Source organism: Pleurodeles waltl, chromosome 3_2 (assembly GCF_031143425.1).
Source record: "Pleurodeles waltl isolate 20211129_DDA chromosome 3_2, aPleWal1.hap1.20221129, whole genome shotgun sequence".
Classification (NCBI taxonomy): Eukaryota; Metazoa; Chordata; class Amphibia; order Caudata; family Salamandridae; genus Pleurodeles; species Pleurodeles waltl.
The window spans coordinates 44,827,117-44,852,883 of NC_090441.1; the positions used below are offsets into that span (position 1 = coordinate 44,827,117).

Genomic DNA, 25,767 nt, shown 5'->3' on the forward strand with positions numbered 1-25,767 from the left:
TTGTGACCTGACCATAGGATCTTATTCAAGCCTCCTAATCCATGATGCAGTAGAGTCATTTCCTATAATGCCAGTTCCTATTTAAACCATATAAAAAAGAAGCAGTCGCAAGAGTCTTTTCAAAGTGTTCTCCATCCCTTTGCTACCAGATCTGTCCCTGATTTTAAGGTCGAGCTTGTGAGACACTGTTGTGAACAAAAGGGGCTTGGTGCCTGCCCGTTGCTTACCATTTGTTGGCTTGCATGGCACTCTTCTTAACAGCCCCGTAATTAGTCACTGCAGTTCTAGCATTATTTCTGTTCCTCTTTGTGGAGCTGGGACCAGGCACTGATTGAACTTAATCAGTGCCGGTCTGCTGCTCCCACTGTGATACAAGTTGTGTTTTGCTGTTTTTTCAACTTTTAGTGCAATGCATACAGAAGGCGTGTGACTTGCAAAAACATGCCCAGCAGGATAAACCAAAATGCAAAGATTTATTTTCTATACTTAACTTTCTTTTATTTTCCCAAGTATCCTTTTCTCACTTTGCACACGTTTTCTTTTATTTTGCTTGTGGGAGCTGTTCTAAAAAGACGAGGATTATCTTGTTCTAAATATTGCAAAGCGACATTGTTCCTTTCTTATGTGTAACTTCTGAAATTATGCTTTAACACCTAATCGTGCAGTACACCCCAATACGCCCCACTCCAATCCAACCCACTTCACACCAGTCCACCCCAGACCAATCCAATCCACCTCACTCCAATCCAAACCACTCACCCCAAGACAATACAATCCTCAAAACTCCAATCCTTTCAACCTACCCCACTCCAATCTGCCTGGCTCCAATACAAAACAACCTGCCTGGCTCCAATACAAAACAACCTGCCCAGCTCCAGTTCAAAACAGCCTGCCCGGCTCCAGTTCAAAACAACCTGCCCGGCTCCAATCCACCTCACTACAGTCCAATCCACCCCACCCCACCCCGTTACGTCCAGTCCACCCCACCCCACCCCACTCAATCCAATCCATCGAGCCCTCCAGACTCCAATCCACCAGAATCCAGTCTAATCCACCCCACTACAGTCCAATGTACCCTGCTGCAGTCCAATCCACCCCACATCAGTCCATCGCCGCCCCATTCCAAATCACCCTACTCTAATCCAGTCCACTTTACCCCAATCTATCCCACCCCCCTCAGTACTATCATTCCAATCTAATCCACAACCCAAACCAATCTAATCCACCCCACTGTAATCCACACCACTCCAATACAATCCACTTCAATCCAATCCAATCCACCCCACTCGTTCCAATGCGCCCCACTCTAATCCACCTCACCCAATTTCAATCCACCTCACCCTATTTAAATCCACCCCATTCAGTCCATCCACTTCAATACAACCCACTACACTTAATCCAACCCATTCTATCCCAATTCAATCCATCCCAATCTACCCCTACCTAACCCACCCCACTACTTCAAGCCACTCCACCCCACTCCATGACACTCTCTGCCACTGAACATTACTCCCCTCTACAACACTTTACACCGCCACTATACTCAAATCTATGAAACTCTACCTCTAACCTCACATTCCACACTCCAATCAAGGACACTCCACATCACTGATAGCCATTATAAACAGCAGCCACAGAGGTGTACAACATAGCAAAAAAATAAAATTAATTGCCAAAGCCAATAGCTCTTGCATATGCGAGACCTACTGGCTTTACCAATGCTTGTTACTTCTAGCAGTTGGAACATGTACTCATTATTTTTCTGGATATTATGCCTGGTCCTGTTCTCTTCCCTCATGTAAGTGGAAGTTTGGTGCTGTGTTGATTGCTTCAGTGTTTATCATCATCCTCAATCAAGAGCTACAATATTGCCAAGGAACTTTTTAACCCTTTGTAATTTTTTATCCTTCTAAGTGGGACCCTCTGAAGGAGACACTTCATACCTTTCACGTATACTATTTAGTGCTGGATAGCACAGTGGATACTGACCGGAGCTGGCCTTTAATCACGAAATTATTTTAACTGCCTATTGTTGGACACTCTCAAGCTTTAGTTACTTTATTCAAGAATTAAAGATGTGACAATTTTGCACTGATTGGGTCCATACCTTAACTTATAGGCAAATGTTAGGTAAGGGCTGAAAAACCTACTAGTTTTTGTCATTAAAGTGTTCTTTTTCACTATTCACGTTCACAACACACAGAGTCCTCAGATGGAACTCTCTGGGCACTTTGAGTTTAAAAGAATCCCAAATTATTTGTATCTCATCTTAGAACTGGATGTCTTGAATCTTAGAGCGCCTCATAACACTAAAGCAGTGTTGGTCTTAAGGAGTAAAGAAACAGCTAAGTGTATATTTACCTACATGTTTTTTTTTTTACTTTACAGTTACAAGGTTATTGTATGCAATACAGTGTATTTTATGTTACTTGTATTTATTAAAGGCAGACAGAGGCCAATGAGTTAAAAAAAGAAATTGCAAAATATTTTGTAAAAAATAAAAAAAAAACTGACATAGCACGACTGACAAAAATGGGCACAGCGAGGATATGTAAAGAAAGCTCGGGAAACCACCCCTAAAGATAAGTTCTAGCGGCGAGAGCCACAGCATTCATAGAAAAGGATGGGAGAGGTAATGAAAGATTGCTTCAGAGAACAGAAAACGGTAAGCATTGCTCTGCAGTTAGGTAGGGGCACTGGATGCAACCAGGATCCTCCTTTCGGAGCACAAGTCCATGAGTGAACAAATATTATTTTATCAAGCAGAATCTGTTCATGAATATCTTTAAAACATATTATTTGTGTCTCAAGTTTTCTTCCCAACTGGATAAAACACTGTAGGTATAGTTATATGACGAGCAAGTAGGATACTTTATGAGTTGTTGTAAATAAGCTTGTTGACCAGAGTTTTAAGGCTGAAGATATGCAAGAGATACGTACATCAAATAAAAAACAACATTTAACAATTAGCATTACAGAAAAATAATGATGGGTCACTGCTATACACTGTTGACCTATTTATCAGCCTCCTAATTCCACAAACTAAGTGTGAAGTGGAAGTGGTATTGGTTAGAAGAACGTCCCTGAGACCTACATGGGAGGAGGCTGCTGAACAGTAAACTGAATACTGTGATAGTACCAGAGGCGGCTCCTCCGCGATGGCGAAGAAGCGTCGCCCCACTGGCTCAAAGCCAGCAGCTGAAAAATAAAATTGTATTTGATTATTGTTTTATTTTTCAGCAGCTGGCTCTGAGCCAGCATGTGCGGTGGGGGGCAGGGTTGGGCCATGGGATGGGACATGGAGGAGTGGAGTGAGTGCACCTAAGTGTGCATGTCAGTTTGGCTGGCCGTCTTTGGCTGGCAAAACTGACATGCGCACTTAGGTTCCTCCAACCGAGAAACAGCAAAGACTCCAGTGCACTATCTGAGCGGCACAACAAGCTGCTCAGACCAATCCTGGCCCTGCTCCCATGCTAGGTAAAGCATGAGAGCAGCTCCAGGATTGCATGGGGAGCCTGTGCTGGTGTCCCAGGGACTGCTGGGACACCAACACCATCTGGAGAGCAGCAAGGAGTCCAGCGGCGGTGGACAGGTAAGCTTTTTTTTTTTTTTTTTTCTTTTATGGATTTCCTCCCAACCCCAGCCCTGTCCCCGATATCCCATGTCCTTCACCTTCACCACCCCCATTGATATTTGTGGCGGCCGCCACTGGATAATACTGCTAAAGCAGAGGTAGAAGCCAGTACTTTGGTCATCATGCTTCTCACCACAGACACAGTAGGCAGCCATGAAGAAGCTTGCAAAAGAAGACCAATCCTGTAGTCGTTTGTAAACTGTGTTAAATGTGTAAATACTAAATTTGCAACTGACTAAAATAAAATTCTCCTTTACCACACTGTGACCTAATCACAGTATCACTCACATACCAGCCCCTCATCAAAATCGCACTCATTGTAGAAACTTAAAAACAGTAGAGGTGTATTTTCAAACGAACAAAAAAACACAATATATACATATTTTTGCCAACTCCTTTTTAAACCAGCATTACAATTACACATTTCTAAAAAGAAACAAATTAAATGTGCCTCCCAAAATAAGGAAGGTATCCAAGAATTGAAACGCACAAACAAGTAGAATTCAATCTTTTTGTACAAAGCGGGGGTCGCTGAATTGCTGGCCATGAGGGCAAAGGAATTAAGAACAGCCAGTAGGATGAGGGAACAACACGTAGGATTGTAAAATGATGCTAACAGAATTTGGGATTATTGAATAATTTATAACAGCCTTTAAAGGATAAAAAAAAGAATAGTTTAAATCAGAAACCTTCGGGATGTTAAATAAATAAATAGAAATATATAAAAATACAGTACTTTAAATGCAGTCTGCCCTCTGAGTTTCTCAAAAACAAGACCAATAGCAATGTATGTGTCAATAATCCATATTTAGGTATAGCTCAGTCAGTTAATCACGACATGGTAAATAAATGTCGAGGATAATGCATCCTTGTAGGAAACTACCATTGTTTGAGATGTGTATCCTCAGATTTGTGCCCTCTCTGCTTTTGCTAGCTGTAGAGCTATGTGCACTTTACCCCTGCTAACCAGCAGTACCCTGCTTGTGCTCCCTTTTAACGTGGTTGAAGTGATGTAACCCTAACTAGCATATTTAACTTACCTATAAATCCCTGTTATACAGTACAAAATGTAACCCAGGCCTTTAAGTGAAATGTAACCACTAGAGTTGAGCACCTATAGTGCTATCCATGACAGTGGCAGTGCAAACATAGCTTCAGGCCTACCACTGTATCCTGACAAGAGCGGTTTAAAAAATTATAATTCAACCTGTCAAAAGAAACCATTTTTACAGGTCTGATCTTTCCTTTTAAATCAATCAATCAGGTGTTATTTGTATAGTGCTGCTTATCATCTGAGTGAGTACCCAGGCCCTTGCTGCAGGTGTTTATTCGAAAAGCCAGGTTTTCAGTCCCCTTCTGAAGGGGATCAGCGAGGGTGCAGAGGTGAAGGGTGTTCTTGGTGTTGGCAAAGAGGTGCAAGAAGGAGCGCCCCGTGGTGCGGTAGCAGCGTATGCGTGACAATGTGTGCCGAGTGGAGGTTCCTGGTAGGTTGGTGGAGGCGAAGGCGATGGTTCAGTAGGCAGGTCCTTGGTTATGGAGAGCTTTGTAGGCATGGGTCAGGAGCTTGAAGTGTCATCTTTTCTGGATCTGGAGCCAATGGAGGTCCTTCAGGTGCTAGGTGATGTGGGTTCTCTTGGGCAGGCTGAGAATCAGTGAGGCAGCTGCATCCTGGATCATTCAGAATCTCTGCATGACTTCGGTGGTGGTGCCAGCGTAGGATGCATTGCCGTAGTCCAGTCGACTGGTGATGAGGGCTTGTGTCACTGTCTTCCTCGTGCTGATAGGGAGCCACTGAAAATCTTGCACAGTGTGTGGAAGCGGGCTACAGAAACTGAGTTTCATGGAGAGTTTGCTGACGAGAATGATGCTGGGGTAGGGGGTGTGATCTTTCGGTGTGGGGGTGGGTCCTAACACTGCTGGCCACCAGGAGTAGTTTCAAAGGGTTGAATGTTCACCGAAGATCAGAACTTATGTTTTGTCTATGTTGAGCTTCATGCAGTTGTCCTGTGGCAATGTCCTTCATACAATTCTGGAAGTTGGTCTTTGTTTTGGTGGGGCATGTTGAAAGCCAGAAGACGAGCTGCGTGTCGTACGCGTAGGAGATGATGCTGATGTTGTGCGATCTCAAAATGTCTGCAAGTGGTGTCATGTAGATGTTGAAGAGTGTTGGGCTTAGGGAGTAGTCTTGGGGGACACCACAGATGGTAAGCTTGACCTGTGAGGTTAAGGATGGGGGAAGAAGGGTGATGCAGACTCTCTGGATGTGTCTTGTGAGGAAGGATGCCACCCACCTGAGCGCATCGTCTGTGATCCCAATCGGGTGTAGTCGGAGACAGAATCGAAGGCGGCGGAGAGGTTGAGCAGGATCAGGGCGGCTGCTTCTCTTTTGTCAATCAGAGTTGTCTTGGTGCTGTGATTGGCTCTAAAGCCTGATTGGGAGGGGTTTAGCAGGCTGTTTCTCTCCAGGTGTTTGGTGAGTTGGAGGTTGATAGCCTTCTCAAGGACTTTGGCGGGGAACAAAAGGAGAGAGATCTGGCGGTAATTCTGGAGCTTGCTGGCGTCTGCAGAGGACTCCTTGAAGAGCCTGGAAAAGTGGCTGTAGGTAACTATTCATTAAGGATGGTGGTGAGCTTGTGGCTGATCCATTTTCTTCTGAGGTTGAGGATCCTCTTGGGGTAGACGGCAGTGGGTACTCCCGAGTGGATGGAGCTCCTGAGTGTGATTGTGTTTGGTGTGCTGAGTTGGAGGTTGAGGTTGATGGGATGCTGGGGCGGCTTAAGGGTTGGGGACTGAAGTTACTGATGGTTTATATCTTGTTGTGGAAGTGGTCGGCGAGGGCACCGGAGAGTTCTTGTGAGGGGGGGGGGGGAAGCAGGTTTTGATGGCTGAAGGGCAGGCAAAAATGATGGTGAATAGTTCCTTGGTTTGGTTGGCACTGTTCTCAATCTGGCTGATCAGGGCTTCTTTTTTGCAGCTTTGATCTGGTGGTGGTGGTAGTCGTGGGCCGTTTTGAAGGTGGCTCGGTCGGCATGATTCTTGCTGGTGTGCCATTTTCTCTCCAGTTATTTGCACCTGTGTTTTAATTTTGCTAAATAATACGTCACCCATAGTAGGCGTTCTAACCGATTAGGAAGGGTACATGGTATTTAAAAGTAGGACATTTAGTCAGTTAATGTTAAACATGTCTCTAGAGCACCTAATAGCTATTTATACTCTAGCAAGGCTGGCTGTGTCATAGATAAACACTGGGATACACTATTACATTTAATAATTCTATCTTTGGCTAAGAAACAGCTAGAAACATGATTCAAGAACTCTTTGTAATATTTAGTAAAAGCCCAATTTACTGGTGAAGTCAATTTTTTTAATAAATATTAGGAAAAGAGTTGTTAGGCCTGTTTTCCTGGGCATGAGGGCGACTCAGGTGCTACCCCGCTCCAATCGTATCAACTGGAGTGTCCCCCACTGGTGTTCTGGGGCCTTAGTACTAGAGGAGCCAAAACTGGATAACCAAGTACTCCTCCCCAGCACTTGATTCTTGCAGGTTAGCGAGGTAGAACAGTCCAAGGCTCATTCAAGGAGGAGAGATGGGTTTAGACATTCAGAATACACGGTACACTGTACTACAAGCTTATCAGATCAATGTCCAGTCAGTGCTTTACTTTTTAAAAAGAAAAGTACTTTAATACACATAAGAGAAATATACTACATATAAAACTAGGATAAACAGTAAAAAACAGACATCTATACAACCCTCTGGGCCACAGTCCTGACCCCAAACAGTATTATAGCGCCTAGACAGTTGCACTATACAAACACAGCTAGCATGTAGACACACAATTAGCATTGCATATTACATACCATGTTGCACAGGGTTGCAAGAGAGCTGGAATGTCAACCAGAACAGCTCAGGTCACATTTAACACAATGGTTCACCTCACTATTCTCCCCTGGGGAACCTACTGGCTCTCAAACACACATCCCAGGTAGACAAACCTCCCCCCTCGACCTTAGAGCTAAGCTCTAGGGTCTCAGTCCACATAAACAGGGAGATCCTCAGTGGACATACATGTTTGTCCTGTTTACTGATCCAGAAACCATACAGTAACTTTTAAGTTACTTGCCTGTAGATCACCATAAGGCAAGGGAAGCACGTTCACCAGAGACATGCAAAAGGCTTACCGTCCCCACAACAGTACTTTTAGAAAGTTACCTTTTTCTTCCCTAAAGCCTTTGGGGATAATTTGCATTAACCTCCAGCTGCACTTCTCTGGGTGCTCAAGCCTTAAATGAGGTGTGAAAACTGTTCCCAGAGACAAACACCTGGGACTGGGGCGGTGTTTTGCTTCTCTGGCAGGATAACCATTTGAGCACTTCTCAGAAACTTAATTTACTGTAAAAGGCAGACGTCCGATGACATCTCAACAGACCCTTTCTTTTGTTCCCCAAGTCAGGCAGTCGCAAATTCCAGTGGGAAGGAAGCTGCTCCCAGAAACAGTCTGGAGTGACCAGAGAGGAGGGGTCGCTTATTTCCGTGACCATATCTCTGGGGTGGGCACACATGCCCTGAACAAGGGGAGAAGGGTTTCACCATCTTGAAAGTAGGCAGAGAAGTGCACTTTGGGATTGTTTGCAGCACAGAGGAACTGTGGCAAACGTGGATAGAGTAACCCATGGGAGAACCTAAGAATCACCTACACCCACATGTTGGTGTGGGGCATAAAGGTAGCCTCCCCATTACCATCTTCAGATCATTATGGGCCCGTGCAAGATCAGAAGATGACTGAACCTGTTGTCTGAGACCTGTGAAGAGTCATGAAGAACTTCAACTGCTCCTTCTTGGCCCCAAACATATGAGTGGGCTCCAAAGTTCATAAGCTTGATCTCCCGTTCATGCTACAGGGACACAACATGCTACAAGAAAAGTAGGCCTTCCCTGAAGATGCCCAGCTGACCAGTTCCAAGTGGGCCTGCCTTGGACCCTGCTGGTGGCCTGCCTCTGCTGGTGTCCTGACTCCCAAGTGCTGTTCCTGAGGTCTTGGAACTTTTAGCTGCGTCTGGCTGGGCTTTTCCTATCACCCCTGAAAACCTGGGACTTTAGCTTACTCACAGCAGTAAATCCTCTGCGGCGGATCTTTGCGGAGACAGTACCCAGCCTCGTGGAGCACTCTTCAGCAACATTCTGCAGCCTTGTTCTGCTGGAAGAACTCAAGCTCCAAAAAATGTTACAAAGTATGAAGGTGTAATCTTGAATGGACAAAGGTGCCAAGAGTATCCTACCAGTGACGAACCTTCCCTGGGTGCAAATTTAAATTTCTCCCACCCCGTCTCTCCTGTCAAAAACAACCTTATTCAACCCACATCCAGCTGATATCAAACCTTGCAAAGCCCTTCTAAACTACAGTCTGCTGCCTTGTTCTTCTAAAGATTTTGGACTTCTATTTCTGAGACCAAATCCCAAGGTAAATTCTCTAACTGGGTCCAACGTGGTGCCAGTATCTGACCCACCCCTGTATTTGACTATGCTCCATTGGGCTCGACTTATAATTGTGCCTAGGTACTGGTCTACCACAACCGGTGGACCACAGTTGGCACTTAATGCTTTCTGGTGATATTTGTATTCAACACTTTAAAAATTAATATTTCCAGTTCCCATTTTTTGATTTTTGTTGTTTTGGTGTAATTTTATTTATTTAAATATACTCTATTTTATAATTTGGTTTGGAATTTTTATTGAGTTGTGTTCTGACACTATTGCCGTTTTGCCATTCTTCTCTGTGCAATAGCTACTAGGGGATTGAGCTCAAGTTGATTTAGTGACTTTGTGGTTCACCCGGAAAAGGACTGTGTATATTACGTAAGGTGACATGTCACTAACCTTAACTAATAACACTCTTAGTTTCAATCCTTGATAGAAGATTTTAAACAGAAGTGGTCTCCTTCCATTAAACGAACAACATGGAAGGTACAAAATGAAGCAGTTTTTTATTTTAAAATGCAGAGGGAAGGAAGTGCTGTGGAGCAGGCCACACACTACATGCAGAAGCAAATTCTCCAGTGTGTCAACAGCTTAAAAAAAGTAATCCACACTGGCACCTGGGAGGAAAAGCTGGCTATGTCAGTAAAAAGCATGTTGTTTAGGGAGATAAAATTAAGCAACAGTGCCATAAACAAGCTTATGCTGAACAGGCGAAATAGTTTCTTCTTTCAAATGAAAGACGAAGCTTAGATTCAAAATGGAAGATGATATGAGGGGACACAGGAGAAATAGTGCAGTGCACAGTACACAATTTACCAGGAAGACCAATGAATGTGGGATCACAAAGGTACTCTGGGATTACTGCACATCTGTTATATAATTTCATATTAGGCTCTGTGAAGAGCGCGTTCTCAAAACACAGACCATCTGCTTGAGGATAAGTATATGCTTCAGTGAAGTATGTTCAGCTGCTTTTGCTGGCATTTGGTTTCTTTTCACAATAAAGCAGATGCAGTGAAGGCTGCCTCCCCCACCAGCCCCACTGACCAATGAAGGCAGCTTTGCCATTTGTACTATTAACCTGTATTCACCGAAGCTTCCATATAGCACACAGAAAGAATAACCTAAATTGATATGCCTACAGAGAAGGATCTGCATAAAGGATGGACACTGGGTGAGAACAGCCATGCTTTAAATGACACGTCAAGAAAGCGTTATCATCATGAACGGATAGGACAAAGAAATTTAAAAGCTCATAGTGGTAGAAATTAAGCTATTGGTATGGCACTTCACAAGTACACACAATTACCAGGTGTGAGGCTCTCTTATTAGTCACCTCAGTGCAAGGGTGTAGTTATCAATTTTCAATGCACAATTTGGCTGTGGGAAACAGTATAAAGTATATACTTTGCTTGCATAAAAGTATATACTTTGCTTTCGACAAAATGGAATTCATGAAAGTTTGCAAGGAGTGTGGTTATTAGGCCAATTTAAGTAAACTCCTATGAATTCCTGAAAGTGGTAACTGCACCAAAACAAGGTCATAAAGCTCTCTGTGCACTTCGGTGACTTTAAGAATCAATTATTTTTTCCACATGCATATTTATTTACTCAAGTGAAAATGTGCACAGTAAATGCAAATTCATTTGTTCAAACGTTTTTCTCCAGTGGGAAAAATACGCCACCTCTTAGAGTAATTTTACTACAGCACCACTTTATTTGAGGGGTAAGGGAAGAACTGGGTTGGTCAGAAGTCATCCTGTAAAATGTTTTACTCCTCCCGTTGTTAGTAAGAAAATTCCAACCTTTTCCAGGATAGGAATGTGCTGGAGCGCAGTTGGTGAAAGCTCTTAAACATGCAAGTTTGTGGGTACGCACACACTCACAGGGAATTGTAGCCCTGGAATAACCACTTCCCACATCCTTCCAGCCCATGAACAGATTTGCTCACATGAAAATCTTCACGCAAGTAAACATTTTTTTTGTGACTGTAAAATCAACCTTTGCACAATAGCGAGTAGTATGTGGGGTGAGGGGGTGTCCACAGAAGCACAACAGAGTGTGGGGCAAATGGTTAAGTCAACTGAACTAATATATGTACGGCTCGGTGGGACTCTAGAAGTCAACCACAGATACTTCTAGAATGTGTTGCTGGATTGCCAGATGTTCTTGGAATCGCATAGTCAAACATCGAATGATATGCTTGTGTGATAACTGTATATTTCTTACAAATGTGTGCTACAGAAAATCAATAAAAGTGGTTTATTAAAAAAAAAAAAAACTTTGCATGTTTTAGCCATGCTTACGTGTGTAAATATCTTTGAGAATCTGGCCTATAATATTATGACTGACAAGACTGTGCAGAATTCATCTACTTGTAAAATGTGTAGCAGTCAACACTTGATATGTCTTTACAATTATGGAAAGAGAACAAGTGAAGCACAGTGACATGAAGTGATTTGCTCTAGAATTCCAAAATGTGCTCAAATAGAGAAGGTCAGACTGTGAGTGGTCTAGCTAATCCTCAGTTTGCAACCTACTGACTAACCTGCAAATATGATTTGGGCTTATTTTCAGTAACTTTTTGGGGGAATCAAGTAGCTGCTTAAAATTATATTTGCCAAAGCAAGTCAACAGAAACATCCTCAGAAACTCAAGTAAGAAAGAGAGCAATGGTAAAAATAGAACGGACATATTGTGCACTCTGCTATAATAAGAACTCCAGCATAATGAAAGTGCTGGCATACTGGGAGCCCTACTGTGATTGAAACGCTAGCCTGAATAGACAACCCATCTATAAACGAAGCCTCCGCAAATACAATGTGAGTGAATATTCAAAGATGTGACATAAGAGATGTGGTATGTTCAGTCTTACAATCAGAGGTCTGTTAGATTCAAACCCTGGCACAACTTACCCTGGAATAATAACAGGGATACTATCACAACTCTGGTAGAAGAATGTTGCCATCATGTTTAACTTCACGGTATGCATTAAATGGGACAACTTTATACAGGGCAACTAGGATTCTGAAGCATTCTATTTCTTGGACAAGTACTTATTTTATCAAAATCCACACCCCGCCTTCTATGCCACGCACCCACAGTTCAACACAAGCTTCTGAGGAACAGAATGATAGGAGAGAGAAGCCCAATAACTGTCTAATGGATGTCAGATCGGGCATTCGTGAGTAACACAGACATGACTCCTGTCTCCAGATAATTTTATTTTGCAATATTTTTAAAGCGGCCATACAGCTATCAGCGCAAATTAGGTAACTAAGATCGGGGTAGAGGCTAGGCCCAGAACAGTAAGTTTGTCATCAAGCGCAATGAGCGCACTCGGTGGAGGTCAATAATCATTTCATCCGTATGTCGGTAGTGTGGAACAGATAGATTTTCTAAGCTCTTATGAAATTCAAGTGTCCAGATTCTAAAAAGAGGGGAGTTGGAGGAGCTGAAGGGTATCAACTCAGGTGTTCAGGTATCTTGCTCTTACTAACTGCAACTTATCTAATGGAGGGGCAATAGTTTCAGGGACGTCAATCTTAGTCAACTGACTGCTGGTGCAGTATATGCACTTTGGCAACAGTCTGGCAGAAACCTTGTGGTTCAGACACAGGCCTGATGTTTATGCAGCTGGCAGAGTATGGTATGCCTGCAAGCGAAAGCAATTTTCCAAATGCTTCTTGAACAAGCATTGGCAATGCCAATTAGGTTTCATCTACGTGAAATATATTGCTTTGTCAGTTTTTTTCAACATATGTCACAGCACACACATTGGAGAGCACAGGAAGGGCGGGGGGGGGGGGGTAAAAAAAAAAACAAAGAAAAACAATACTCTTTTCTTGAGTGCAGTCTGGCCGACACATACAGCACTACTTAAAGGGATACTGAAACGCAATAAACAAAAGGAGGGTGGGAAAGACATTGGAGGGTGGGGCTGGACGAAGCCACGAGCAGGGTAGGGGAGAAGTGCGTCAAAGCGCTTCGTTCTTGTTTACTTTAAGGCACATTGTACAGCAGCCCATGCCGCAGTGCAATATTAAATTAATCAGGATGGTTAGGGGCTGCCTTGTCGGATTCATCACCAGCAGCAGAGAGGACATCAAATGTCTTTAAGTCCAACCCAAAGTTTGTTATTCTTTCTTCTGAACTTCCTACAGGGACAACTCTAACCCCACTGTAAAAGTGGTTGGTAAACCTTTATATGCGGAGATTGCGTACTGACACAGTGCATTAAAGTTAATTATTCATTTTTCTTTTCACAACACCCATACCACGCACTGCAACAGAAGAGCAAAGTGATTCCCAGCAAGTAGTTTTGACTGAAGCTCCACTATTAGTATCAGCTTTCATACGGAAATGGGTGTATAGGTGCGCCTGTACCCCACCAGCTTTAAAAGTGTGAATCTCCCAACAGCATTGCTTTAATTCATAGGTGCATGGCTAGGTGTCTGCAGTCATTTCCAGCCATAAAAAATCCTTCACTTTCTATGTTTACTTTACCTATCTCTTGCTGAGAAGTATTTCAAAACCTTAACGAAAATCAAATAACTGAATGGAAAGCCCTTTTAAGTATGAACAGCTGCTTCACACTGGACAAAAAGCTTATTACTGCATGCATGTACAGAGAGCAAGTTACAAATAATGAACTGCATTTTTTCTCAATTAATCGTTACGCATTTGCGAGAAGCAAAACGATCAATGTCGAGTAGGTTTGTTGGAGGCGTCTCCCCTCCTCACAGACGGAAGAGAAGAAACGTGTGTAATAATGCTGAAGAAAATCGCCCCGCATGCTGCTGGCTGGGGTGTCCTCCTCTGACACTACAAACGGCAGCCTTATTCTTCTAAAGCGTCAATGTTATAAATAATCCACCCAGTGAAAGGGAGATAAAGAGAGTCAGGGAAACATCCCGCTCATTCGCAACAGCTCCTCTTTTCAAGGGCAGGAGCTAGGCACGAGTCTGATGATGTGGCAATAACTGGACTGTAGAAACCACTACCGGTACATGGTCTACAGTGAAAAGAAGTATATGTCCTACCACCAACAGGGTGGCAGAACACCTGGTATCTGGTCCTGGGATCGTAAACACAACGATAATGGTGTGGGGTTCCCCAGTTGCCCCTCTAACGGCTGTGCCACACACATTGTGGCTTTCTGTTACGACAAACATATTCCATAGAAAGTAGTTTGCCCAAACAAAGGATGACCAAAGCCAAAAGATCACTCAGAATCGTGCAAACTTAACACTGACCTATTGGTTTATCTGTTTTACTACCACGGCACAATCAGGTAAAGAAACAAGTTTACTCTACGAGGGAGCAATGAGGACGGCGGGAAGCCCCCAGAGCGCTCCAATCAACTGGGTGGCCAACAGCAACTCTTCTCACGTTTTTGCCCACTGGGGAAAAGGTTGCGGCTGGAATTACAGCTGTGTACATTTTTCGCACTAACGATGATCAGAATAAGCTTCCCCAACCCCTCCAGTTCTCAGCTTTGGATTTCTCTTCGAAAAAAGAAAGCAAGCAAAAGGGAAAACGCAACAGAGTGAGAGGAGCGTGGGAGTGCAGATTGTGTGCTCGTTCGTAAATAAATAAAAAGGTACCTGCAGTGTGAAGTAGCCAGTGGGAGGACACTGGTTGGTAGTTAATGGCCACTGACCCCAAGGTTTACATGGTCTAGAATTCACCCGACAGCATGGATGGTAAAGCAGTAGAAGCAGCTGAGGACAGGAAGTGAGGCAGGAGACGGTGCTGGCCAATGAGAAGCACGTAAATTAGAGCGAAGTTAGACTAAAGCCAATGGTAAGTAAGGGGCAGGTTCTAAGCCCCCTTTACATTTTTTTTTTTAATCACAAAAGATTTTGCAAGCATAGCATGCAGGCAAAGCCTAAAAACTAGAGGCAAATGTAACCAGATCCCATGTGAGTGTGTTTATTCAGTGTGTGAAAGCAAGACTGAATCTCCTATAAGTCCATGTGCACAACAAATCTGTGGCCCTGAAAGGATTAGATAACTGAATATAAATGACAGCTATTCGGCAAAAAACTGAGAAGGCAGTTCAACAGATGCAGTGAAAAACTAAGTTTCTACTAAAGGGCATTAAAGAGCGATAAACAAGAGTCTTAACCAATTACATTTTATTCGTTCCTGTCTATGGGTTTCAACTGAAACACTCCAGATCCTCTCAGTAACATTATGCCATGTTAGAACCGACTGCGTCCTCAGTCACAAACCGTTACAGCTTGACTTTTGGAAACAATGAACACACTACAGGAATACAATAATGAAAAAGCCAACTAGTTGCCGGCGCCCAACGCATTCAGAGCCCTATTTAAACATGTTTCCTCAATTACCCATTTTAGCTTTTCGTGGGAAAGCAGGACCACGAAAGTAACAGCTTTGAAGAAGAAAAACTTTGTGGTGAATTAAAACGGTTTCTTTCTACACTCATTTCATGAGAATCCTTTTTCACTTGACTTGACTGGAATAAAAACTGAACACCGTTGATTCTAAGATTCACACCACCATCTGAAGCAAGCACTGGCAAATGCAGGAGATCTGGTTTTAATGTGGTAACAAATGCATGCACATATGTAGTTTACATGTGTTTACCACATTAAAACAGAGCAAATGTTGCCAATGCTTGTTTTCCTACTGATAGTGCTGGTAATGGTGGTTAAAGACCATGGTGGCGGTAGAAGTAGTGAGAAACTCCTTGGTGAAGATCCCAGCACATAACAGGACTGGAAGAAGGGGCAGAGCGGAAGCCAAGATCACTGGGAGACACAGTGAGCTACAGCAAAAAGACATCAAGTGGCTCACTGAGCCACAGAGGAGACGCGATATAGGGGAGTGTCAGTGGTAATAGCCATACAGGTAAGTACCACACAGGCCCCTTTTTGGTACTTTACCCTGCAATACTTCACAAAATATGTATTTTTTGTCTGCAATGACATATTATGTAATTTAAAAAGGGGGAGGTTGAGGGGTTTAGAGATTTGTAGTTGTTAAGGGATGGGTAAGAGTAAATGAGGGTAGACAGAGCTAAGTGGTTATGGGGTTGTAGGGAGGATATAGTTAAAGAGAAGCAAGGGTTTTTAGGAGTATGGGGTGGGTAGAGCTAAAGGGAGGTAAACATTGTTTATGGTTCAGGGGAAGGTAGCGGTAAACAGATGTTAGGGGTTAAACAAATAACAATACAAATAAAAAGCAAAACGTGAAGTAACCCTTAAAACAGAATAAGGGGGAAAATGAGGTAAAGCCCTGTGTTGTAAAGTCAGATATTTGTAAAATAATCCTTCACCTTCGAGTCGTGCATGTCTCCAAGCCAATGGATGAAGGTGGAATCACACAAAGAAGTCAACTGTTGAAGAAGAGAAAACTGAAAGCCCACTGTCTCTATACAATAGGTCCTGCAGACAGTTGCACTGTCAAGCCAGATCTAAAAAGATTCACAATGTCAAGATTCTGCTGTTCATGCGATGGTCACGATTCGAGTGTATGAGGACAGTTCCAACCAGTAGCAGAAGAAAACCTATCACTGAACTCATGAGAACCTCTTCGAGAGGAGCTGTGAAAAAGGTTCAGTATGCTCTCTCTGTAGTAAGCAGAGCAAATATGAAAAAAATATTCTAACACAACGTTTTGTATGGGATTCTTTTTTTTATAAATAGATTATGTTAGTGATTAGCCAAGGGTTTTTGGAGAGCAGTTTTGGTCTGTTTCTTCAGTGCAAGAAGCCCACTTTTTGATGGCACAATCTCATTTGGGACACATATGTGTGTTAGAAAGGGCAGGTTGCAGCACACAATCTAGGCTATGACTCCTAAATCAGTGAGAAATTGTATTGGCTGTGCCTCAAATGTGAAGTTACCCCCCTCTGCTCACATACGGACACTCAGGACAGTAGACAGCTACTTCTAAAGAGCAGCCTCCTGGTTTGGCCCAGCAAGAATCCTAATCTCATAAACTCTTAACCAGAAATTCAGCCTAACCAGTTTGAATTGGTGCTCCCAATGAAGCTTATTTTGGTGATTACAATATTAATGCTTTATTGTCAGTCCATTAGAAGTCATATTATTTTCGCATTTTGCTGCCCTTCGCTGAGAAAAAACAAGCTTATGCCACTTAACAACATGGGTCAATCTGAATCACAATCTTCAGTTTTAAACAAGCGGCTTAGTTATGCTTGCTGACCAGCAGAGCCAAGTAGGCAAACAAGTGTTCTTGTGAAAACCTTTTTTGCTCAGTTTTGCTGAAGTTGCACTTTGATTTTAACACTGGAACTGTTTTTCATGGGTTTCACTGCCTTTGGATTACTTCTCACTGGTGTTCTTTAAGAGGATCACAACCGGGGGAGCAGCCTTTACCACCACAGTACAACAGCCTTCACTGCGGCTCGTTATAACAGGTTTATGGGTTCCTAGGGATACACAGGCTATTGGACACCAATTATGCCAAATGAGACCGTTTACTCTGAACGACCCAGGGCCTGACCTGCTGCTGGACCCAAAACTTAGCAGCACAGCCACCCTGTTAGCACCTGAATGTTAGGATTACTCCTGGAGATGGTGTGGAGTTAGAGACTCAGAACTCATCACAATAAAAACATTAATTTCATGTAATAAATCAGTGTCCTATCAATGTTTTAGCCTAACCCAAAGGTACGTACTTTATTCTACCATAAGGGTGATGCCACGTAAGGCATAGAAGAAGAAATCTACACTTTACTATGGGGCCTCTACAAGGGTATGGCTACCTGTAGTAAGGTTATCCAAACCCTGAAAGTTTCTCTGCACTAGGAAAAGGAGGCCCTCCAACAGCCTCTTCCAGGATCTCTTATTGGGTCACAGTACCCAGAGAAGCTTTGCCACAGTAGTACCTTCTCCTACTCCAAGTGTCTTTTCAGTTTTGAGCAAGTGCTCATCCTTTACAGCTGTGTGCACCCCAGAAACACCATCTTTGCCAACTCCAATTCCACACGTGCGTGCAGGCCACAATCTTCACTTTCAAGCAGGCCATGGTGGGGAGCAGAGGACAAAGTGGATTTGGAGACCTAAGGCAACTGCTGGTTGCAGTCCTTCAACTCTGTATGTAATGCAGGTATCTTTGGTGATCCCCTTCAAAAAGTCAAGCTGGCCCAAAATAAAAACCCTGTGTCCATGCAATCAGAGAGCCCGACTCGAAGGACCCTTCATGCTGGGTTGCTTGGTGGGATTTATATGAGAGTCTGATATTGGATTAGAGATGCCACTCTAGGTCCTTCCACAAGGATCCCCACGTTATAGCACGTCACACAGGTATGATCAAGTAATTTGGTAGACTGCTTCTTAGTCTCTTGGAATTTCAATGGTGACCTTGAGGTTCAGGATTACGACCCTGCAGCCACAAGTCACAGCTTGCAGAAAATACCATACTAATGCAGGGCCTCAAGCTAGAGCGGTCACTCCTCTGGGATAGCACTTTCTGTAGACAGGCCTCAGACTCAGGACCTGCTGTGTGATGTGCAATGAGGGTTTGGGGGCAAGAGTTTGGGGGAGGGGAAGGAATAATACAGCTTACCAACCCTCTGGGTGAAAGGGGCCTTTCCCTTGTTCCTTGTTTGAGGTTGTTGTTCAGGCCCCCTTGCACAGCTCTTTCTTTCTTCAAGCACTTTGTGGGTTACTCCTTTAGGTGGCACTCTGCTGTGGTGACACCTAAAGAATCCTCTTTGCCTCTGTGAGGGTTCCTTCTTTCAAGCCTCCTTACAGTAGTGCTCAAAGCAGGACTGTAGGGTTTCGGTTGTGTGTCCCTGATCTGGCAAAGGAGTTGCTTAAAACGTTTTATCACCACCGAATACTGCAATGGGCAATATAGGATACCTTCTTCTTCACTAAGAGACATCTTTAGTATGGATTTTGGCTCACTGCAGTAAGTAGCAAAGAAGTAGAAGAGCTCTGAAAGCGGAAGGTGGCAGTGTGCAAGGACTGATCAGATCACAATAGGCACAGAAACACACAATGACCCACACACGTGTAATCTTCTCAGAAGAAAAAAACACAATTGGATAAACAATATTCAAAATGTAACCTTGTAGACATAGAACAGCAAGTTTAGCTAGAATCATGCAAGCTATATAGTTATTCAAGAATCTGACTTTAACACACATGTACCATCTTCCAAACACTAGAACTGGAATTGATTTTGCACATGAACGGACCTGAACTACTATAAATACCTTATTTTTGTCTGCTTTAAAGTGATTGCTTTACTTCCCCCCCCTCCCACTCTGAGACAACACACAAGATGGCTGTTTAGCTTCCATAGCAAACATCAGAGGAAATGTCTTTGAATATTCTGTGAAGAAAATGTTTAAATCATCTTAATATAACACCTTCATCCACAGACATAGGACTCTCTAGGTCAGATCCCTCAGTAAACCATTGCACAATGAAGAACGGCATAAACCAGCGAGCTAAGTGGGACATGTTGAGGTATTTATTCCTAACCATCTATGTGCTGAACCCTTTCCACTGACAGATCAGTCTGAAATGTTTACTACAAATATACTGGAAGGGTGTAGCCAATTCAGGAAAAAAAACATACAGGGTGTTAGCTAAAAAAATTAGTTTAGCGTGTAGATAAATGTTGGTGGGAATGTTTGCATTTATGGAGTTAATGTGGTGGGTCATATAACTCCACAGACTTTTCAGCCCATTTTCCAGGTACAGTAAATAATCGAATTAAATGATACTCATGAGAAGGTGAGTAGTTGTTGTACCAAAAACTTCTCACTTATAATTTATATTTTCCCCCAAAGGCACCCATCCAGCAAATTTTTATATAAAACAGTTCACTGTTTCACAAGCACAGCTAATTCAAACTTCTCCCGCACACAGACAAAGCCCTATACACCACAGGACCAGAATAGTTGAACAGCTGCAAACCTTTTGAACAACCCACCAGACACCTACGCTCTGCCTCACTCTTATACATTCCCCACATTCGCAAAAGCAAAACTGGAGGTCGCTCATTCTCCTACATTGTACCCAAGACATGGAACGACATCCCTCAACACAACAGACACTCCTCCTCACTTCTCAAGTTCTGCAAGAAGCTGAAGACCCGACTCTTCGTATAAACACTTTAGGGACCAAAAACCTACACACCCGCCCAAGTGCTTCTATACCCTCTCGAGTGACTAGTGTACCATACAAATCAATATAACATAACATAACTTTGACAGCAGATGGTGTGGGAAGCGGGAAAATGCTGCTGAATATTATGATACATGTAGATGCATGTGCAAGGACCTGTAAATATGTTTAAAAGTAGGCCTAAAAAGAGAACGGTATAAAGGGGTATTCTCCTGAAAATCACTGTGTGTACCGAGGTTGGTAGAGAAAGAGTTCACAAACGTCACTGTGCTGTCTGGATGGTGTGTGCATCCAAGTATTTGTAAGCGTGTCTATACTAAGACCAGTAAACAGACTGAGTACTGATGCATCTGAGTGAATATTATCGTATTGATACAAGGCTGTGTCTCTGGATATACATTTTCAGATTAAAGATCTGGTAGCGCATATACATTAAATGTGACTATTTATTGACTATGGCCATTAGTTTAAGCATGACAAACAATGTATTAAGCCATGGAAAATTGTGGCACTTTCCAAATTAATAACTGAAAGGCCTTGCTCTTTTTGTTTACAGGGTTCAGTTTTGCTGTATTGACGAACTACAATAAATAGTTACTATTACTTCAATGACGATGAATCAGTCACACAAGAAAGAATGAGCAGCTCTTTCCTTTTTAAAGTCTGAATCAGGCTTGGCTGACTCAGTTTTACACCATTGAGAGTTCAATAAAAACTAGCACCAGTACGTTGCTAAAAGCCTTAGTGGACTAGATCCAGCTCAGTCTGATGACCACATCTTAATTAAGGATCAAATATGAAATAGATAGTGCTACTGCATGATGTAAACCTGGACATACAGTAGGGGTGACCAAGTTTTCCTGACACTAGTGGGAGGAGCATCCAACCACAGCAAGGCAGGGGTTGTTCATTCTTAACAGGTAATAAATTCTCCCGGTAGCACTACCATCATAGACGTTTGCAATCTCTAATCCTGCATCCTCAGCAGCTGCCACGGGAGTAAACGGATCCTCCGGCTCTTCACCCCCCACCTGCCTCTGCGCTGGTCTCCTTTCCATCCAGACTCTGAGATCAGGTACCCTATTCACATGGAACAGGACCAGGGAGACATATCCAGCGCTTTCTACTCAACTCAGCAGCAGTCTTTGTGGCAGTCACCATGCAAGCAGGCGAGGGACGCTGCTCCCCACGGGCACACGAACAGTTATCAGTAGAGAACGAGAGGAGACACTAGGAGGGGTTTAACCAAGAAGTAGGTGCCGAACACTCAAAATAGGCTTCCACGGCCCCAGGCCACAGAAATACGCTATGTATTGTTTTCTTACAATGATCACTAATGGACTAGGCCCCAAAAAAAGGGAAGGGATTGGGTTCAGTCTAGGTACAGTAAAATGTAATAATCACAGTTGCGTGATGGCTCTGTCCAGTTAATATTACAGATGTAAAACATTTCAGTTACTCAAGAACACATGAATATAATAGGAGCACAAATGGTAAGTCAAAATATAGCAAGTACGCAACAAGCAATGTACAGTAAAACAATGGTGTAGAATATTACATGTGGCAAAGCACAAAATACGAGAATCAGGATCACCATATAATTACGAACATCTGCACAACCCTGCACCTAAAAGCACAACACCATAGCAATCAATTATAGAACCACTTAAAAGGATACAATCACAAGCTGACCGGAATCACCATTCTACAAAATTGAAGAGTTGCAATCATCCTACCAAAATGGTTAATTTGTTATTTGTGTGGAATCTTCACTGCACACGACCCTAAGGGCTGCAAATGCCAAAAACAAGGCACAAACACAGCAAAAGCAATGACAAACTAATGAAAAAGCACCTTATGAAGAACTAACAAGAGAGACAATGTTTTAAAGTAAAGTTTGAGGTGCGAGTACACTGACTCCAGGATTGAATGGAGTCCCCAAAGATTTAGGGTTAATGAAGAAATCTTGCTAGCAAGGGGCCTTAGAAGCTCTGGATACATGGATCCAAACTCCGGGGCAGCCTCGGTGACCATGGGCATCAAGCAACTGTATGACCAGGAGACAAATGAATGGAGCATAGACACACAAAGGGTTCCGCTCTGGTCGCACAGGACTCTTGATCCGGATGCTGGACAACCACAAACACAGGCTCTAATAAAGAACAAAAACAATGAAAAAGTGGGCAGAGAGAGGGAACGTGTTCACTGGGCTGAGGGACCTCTTACCTCAACTGCACTAGTGTATATCGTTTCTGTCCTCAGGTCTCTGGTGAGGGGTAGAGAGGGTTTCAAGGTTCTGAGTCAGCATCTCTGATGGTAAAATGCGGCAAGAATTTTTCCAGTCGCAAACGGCCCAATTCACAGAATCGGGTCATTTGCATAAATGCATTTTGGTATGCATTAATTCCAAATTACGTTTCAGTAACATGTTACCAAATTGCTAATACATACCAATTAGGTATTAGGAAGGTGTGTTTTAGGGCGTAGGGTGTCTCTTCCTAATACAAAATCGCAGAAGTATATATGAATGACCTAAATTCTCATGTTATCACCTACTTCAAGTAGGTGCTGACCCATTTGAAAATGGGAAGGTGGTCCCCAATGGATCCCTTCCCTTTTATGAATGTTTGTAAAAACATTTTTAAGAGCAGCCAGTGGTCCCACAGACCACAGCATTATCTTTAAAAAAAAAAAAGAAATTAAAACCAACCTTATATTTTTTAAACACATCCTGTTTTCCTTTAAGGAAAACGGACGGTATTAAAAAAAAAAAAAAAGCTTTATTAAAAAGCAGTCACAGACATGGTGTTCTGCTGAGCCCAACAGGTCAGCATCCCTGTGATGGCTGTGATTTCTAATGGGTCGCAAATTGCGACCTACCTCATTAATATTCATTAGGGAGGTCTATTTGTGACCCACAAGGAATCGCTAATGAAACTCAAAGGAGTATCATACATTAGGAATACCGATTTCCTAATTGTGATTCGGAGAGAATCGCAAATAGGAAATTGGTATTCTCAATGTTAGCATATCTGTCCCTAAGCTCTTTGGCGCTAATTGGGGCTGCCACATAGGCACGGTCAGTTGCAAAAGCAGGGAAGAGTTGAGCCAGTCGGTTGGGACTTTCTGCCAAACGCTACCAGTAAATTCTCCAAGTTCAAAGGATCAAGCCAATAAGGAAGACGTACAGTTTCCACCCTCAGAAATTAACCTAGGAAGGTCATGTCTCCAGAATTAAATTCAGAGGTCACTGTCTATGTGTGGATGACACCTCCTAGGGGGATGATCTGGCAAGAAATCTTGTGTATACTGTCCAGGCAGTCCTGGAAAACAAATACTAGCAAAGGAAGAACAAGAGGGGAGGGGACTGACCTCTGACAGTATATGCCCGCGATCTTGAAAACCATCATTCTTATGAAAGTATACTTTCATTACCAGCTATGGGTAACCCTAACGAAAGGTGCACTAGTCAGAGCACTCGTCCTGATGACTGCAATAAATAATGCAATGGTGATGCTCATAACATTAACATTCATGAATATCATATACAAAATGTAACAAAAACGAAGTAGCCCGCATCAGCCTCCATGGCTATGGACTTGATTACATGGGAAGGCCTGTAGGTATCCCTCCAGGGAACAACAATGCACCCAAAAGAAACTCAATATGCTGCTACCAACTACGACTCATACAGACGTGGGTCCAATAGGAACTACCACTTTGAGACTAACGTGTGGTGAGGTCAATTGAGAACCTATTAAAAGTTTGATGTGTCACTAAAGATCAGAGGCACTGCAACAGGGGCAGGTGAATATTTTTTGGCGGAAGAAAAATGCAAGGGGATGGCACTGCCACATGGATTTTCAGGGAAGTTTGTCTTTTTACATAGCAATGTCCACAAGGCGAATCCACAGCTATAAAAAGGATTAAATGTGCAATACCTTAACAATGAATCACTGAAACAAAAAAACTGCCATGGAAAGCTAGGTCTAATCACATAAATCAAAGAACTGACTGTCACTTATCAGCCCCAGTAAGGAAGCAGGATGTTTAGATTGACTCAGAATCATAGTACAGACCAGTGCGGCAAGAACCAGCCTATTTAGCAGCAGACAGGTACAGACCTGTGCATCCGGAAGTGGTATGTTAAGGACTCATTTCTTGAAGGAGATGCTTTGAAAGAGAATTAAATTAAATGGACATGTCGTAATAATCTGCACAGTGGGGTGCGAGGGGATGGAAATAAAGACCAAGACTGATGAAAAGATGTACATGACAGTACAGAAGAGCAGGCTAACTCACCATGCCATCATGGTAATTTAATTTTGAAAGCTCAATGCGTGCCAAACATAAAACGTATTTGAATAAAAATGGAAGTGTACAATGTGTAAAACCCAGAAACAGGTGATGAGGGTAGGTATATTAAAGAAAGCTCACATTTGAGCTTGTTCTGCTGATGTCTTATATCAATTAACATATTTTATGTGCTTAACATTTTGCTATGGTATCACTTCATTGGCATGGGCCTAGAGGACCACACTAGAGGTCAGTAATAAAAATCACATACAGTGCACCAAAATGTAGCTTACATTTTGAGATTGTGCATTCCTTACTGGCTAGATTTAAATGTATTCTCCTCCTAAATCCACATTTAAGAAAAGAGACCAAAAGACAAAGAGGTTTTACCAAAACGTTCACATGCATGGATATTTTTAAACAATTACACAGCCCCATACAGACAACCCTAGTTTGTGCTACTCAATATTCCTAAAAAGCACATTTATGATTTAAAGATTTGGCAGAGTTCCAACACATGACTTTGCGTCCTCGTGGATTAAGCAGAGGCAAGAAGGTATTTGCAGGTTGTGCAATCAAGCTGGGGAGACTACTGTTCATATTGTCTACATTTGCCCTGCACTATTAACTGAGCAGTGATGTATGGTGAGAAAGCCTATTGACTGAAAAGGACATCTACTTATGTAGGCAGGCTATAATTTCATGCTTGGACCCAAACAACTTGTAGTTAAACATTTCCATTACTAAATACTTAATGGTCAACAGGAAAAGCCGATGTAAGAAACCAGGGGTTGCCCCAAAAAGCATGCAAAGATTTAGAGTAAAGGGTGGTATCACTTTTGGTAAAGTTCGCATTTGTAACTGTACGGAGGACGCCTCCTCCACGTTCGTATGGTGGACTTAATGCTATCGTCTGTTTCAAACGGCGATATGCTTTACTTGTTGAAGACCAGCAACATCTGGAAATGATGTGGACGAATTTGTTGTCAAAAACAAAGTTGGTTATAAAAAAAGAAAAATACTTGATGGTCATTGAAAGAAAATGAGCAACCTTTATGAAACAGTAAATTCGCCTGAGCAATACTATTGGGCGCTTGAAAAACAGTTTTTATGCTTAACTGTATTGTACTTGATGAAATGTTTGCTTGGACCATTGTTATCAATTGGCTATTTTTAATTTTCATGTTACTGCTATTTTTAACATAATTTGATCTTCCTAA

At 42.7% G+C, this 25,767-nt stretch overlaps 1 protein-coding gene across 5 annotated transcripts in view; it reads right to left on the reverse strand.

Moving 5' to 3' along the window:
* The window catches only part of DTX2 (deltex E3 ubiquitin ligase 2), a 357,713-nt gene that overhangs the window by 317,327 nt on the left and 14,619 nt on the right, over nucleotides 1-25,767 (reverse strand). Inside the window, exon 1 of one of the 5 annotated variants that reach the window (XM_069226712.1) lies at nucleotides 14,720-14,844. The exons of the other annotated variants lie outside the window; for them this stretch is intronic. The gene's annotated coding sequence lies outside the window, so the exon portion shown is untranslated. Of the gene's footprint in view, nucleotides 1-14,719; nucleotides 14,845-25,767 lie in introns of those variants that run through there. 5 annotated transcript variants of the gene reach the window in all.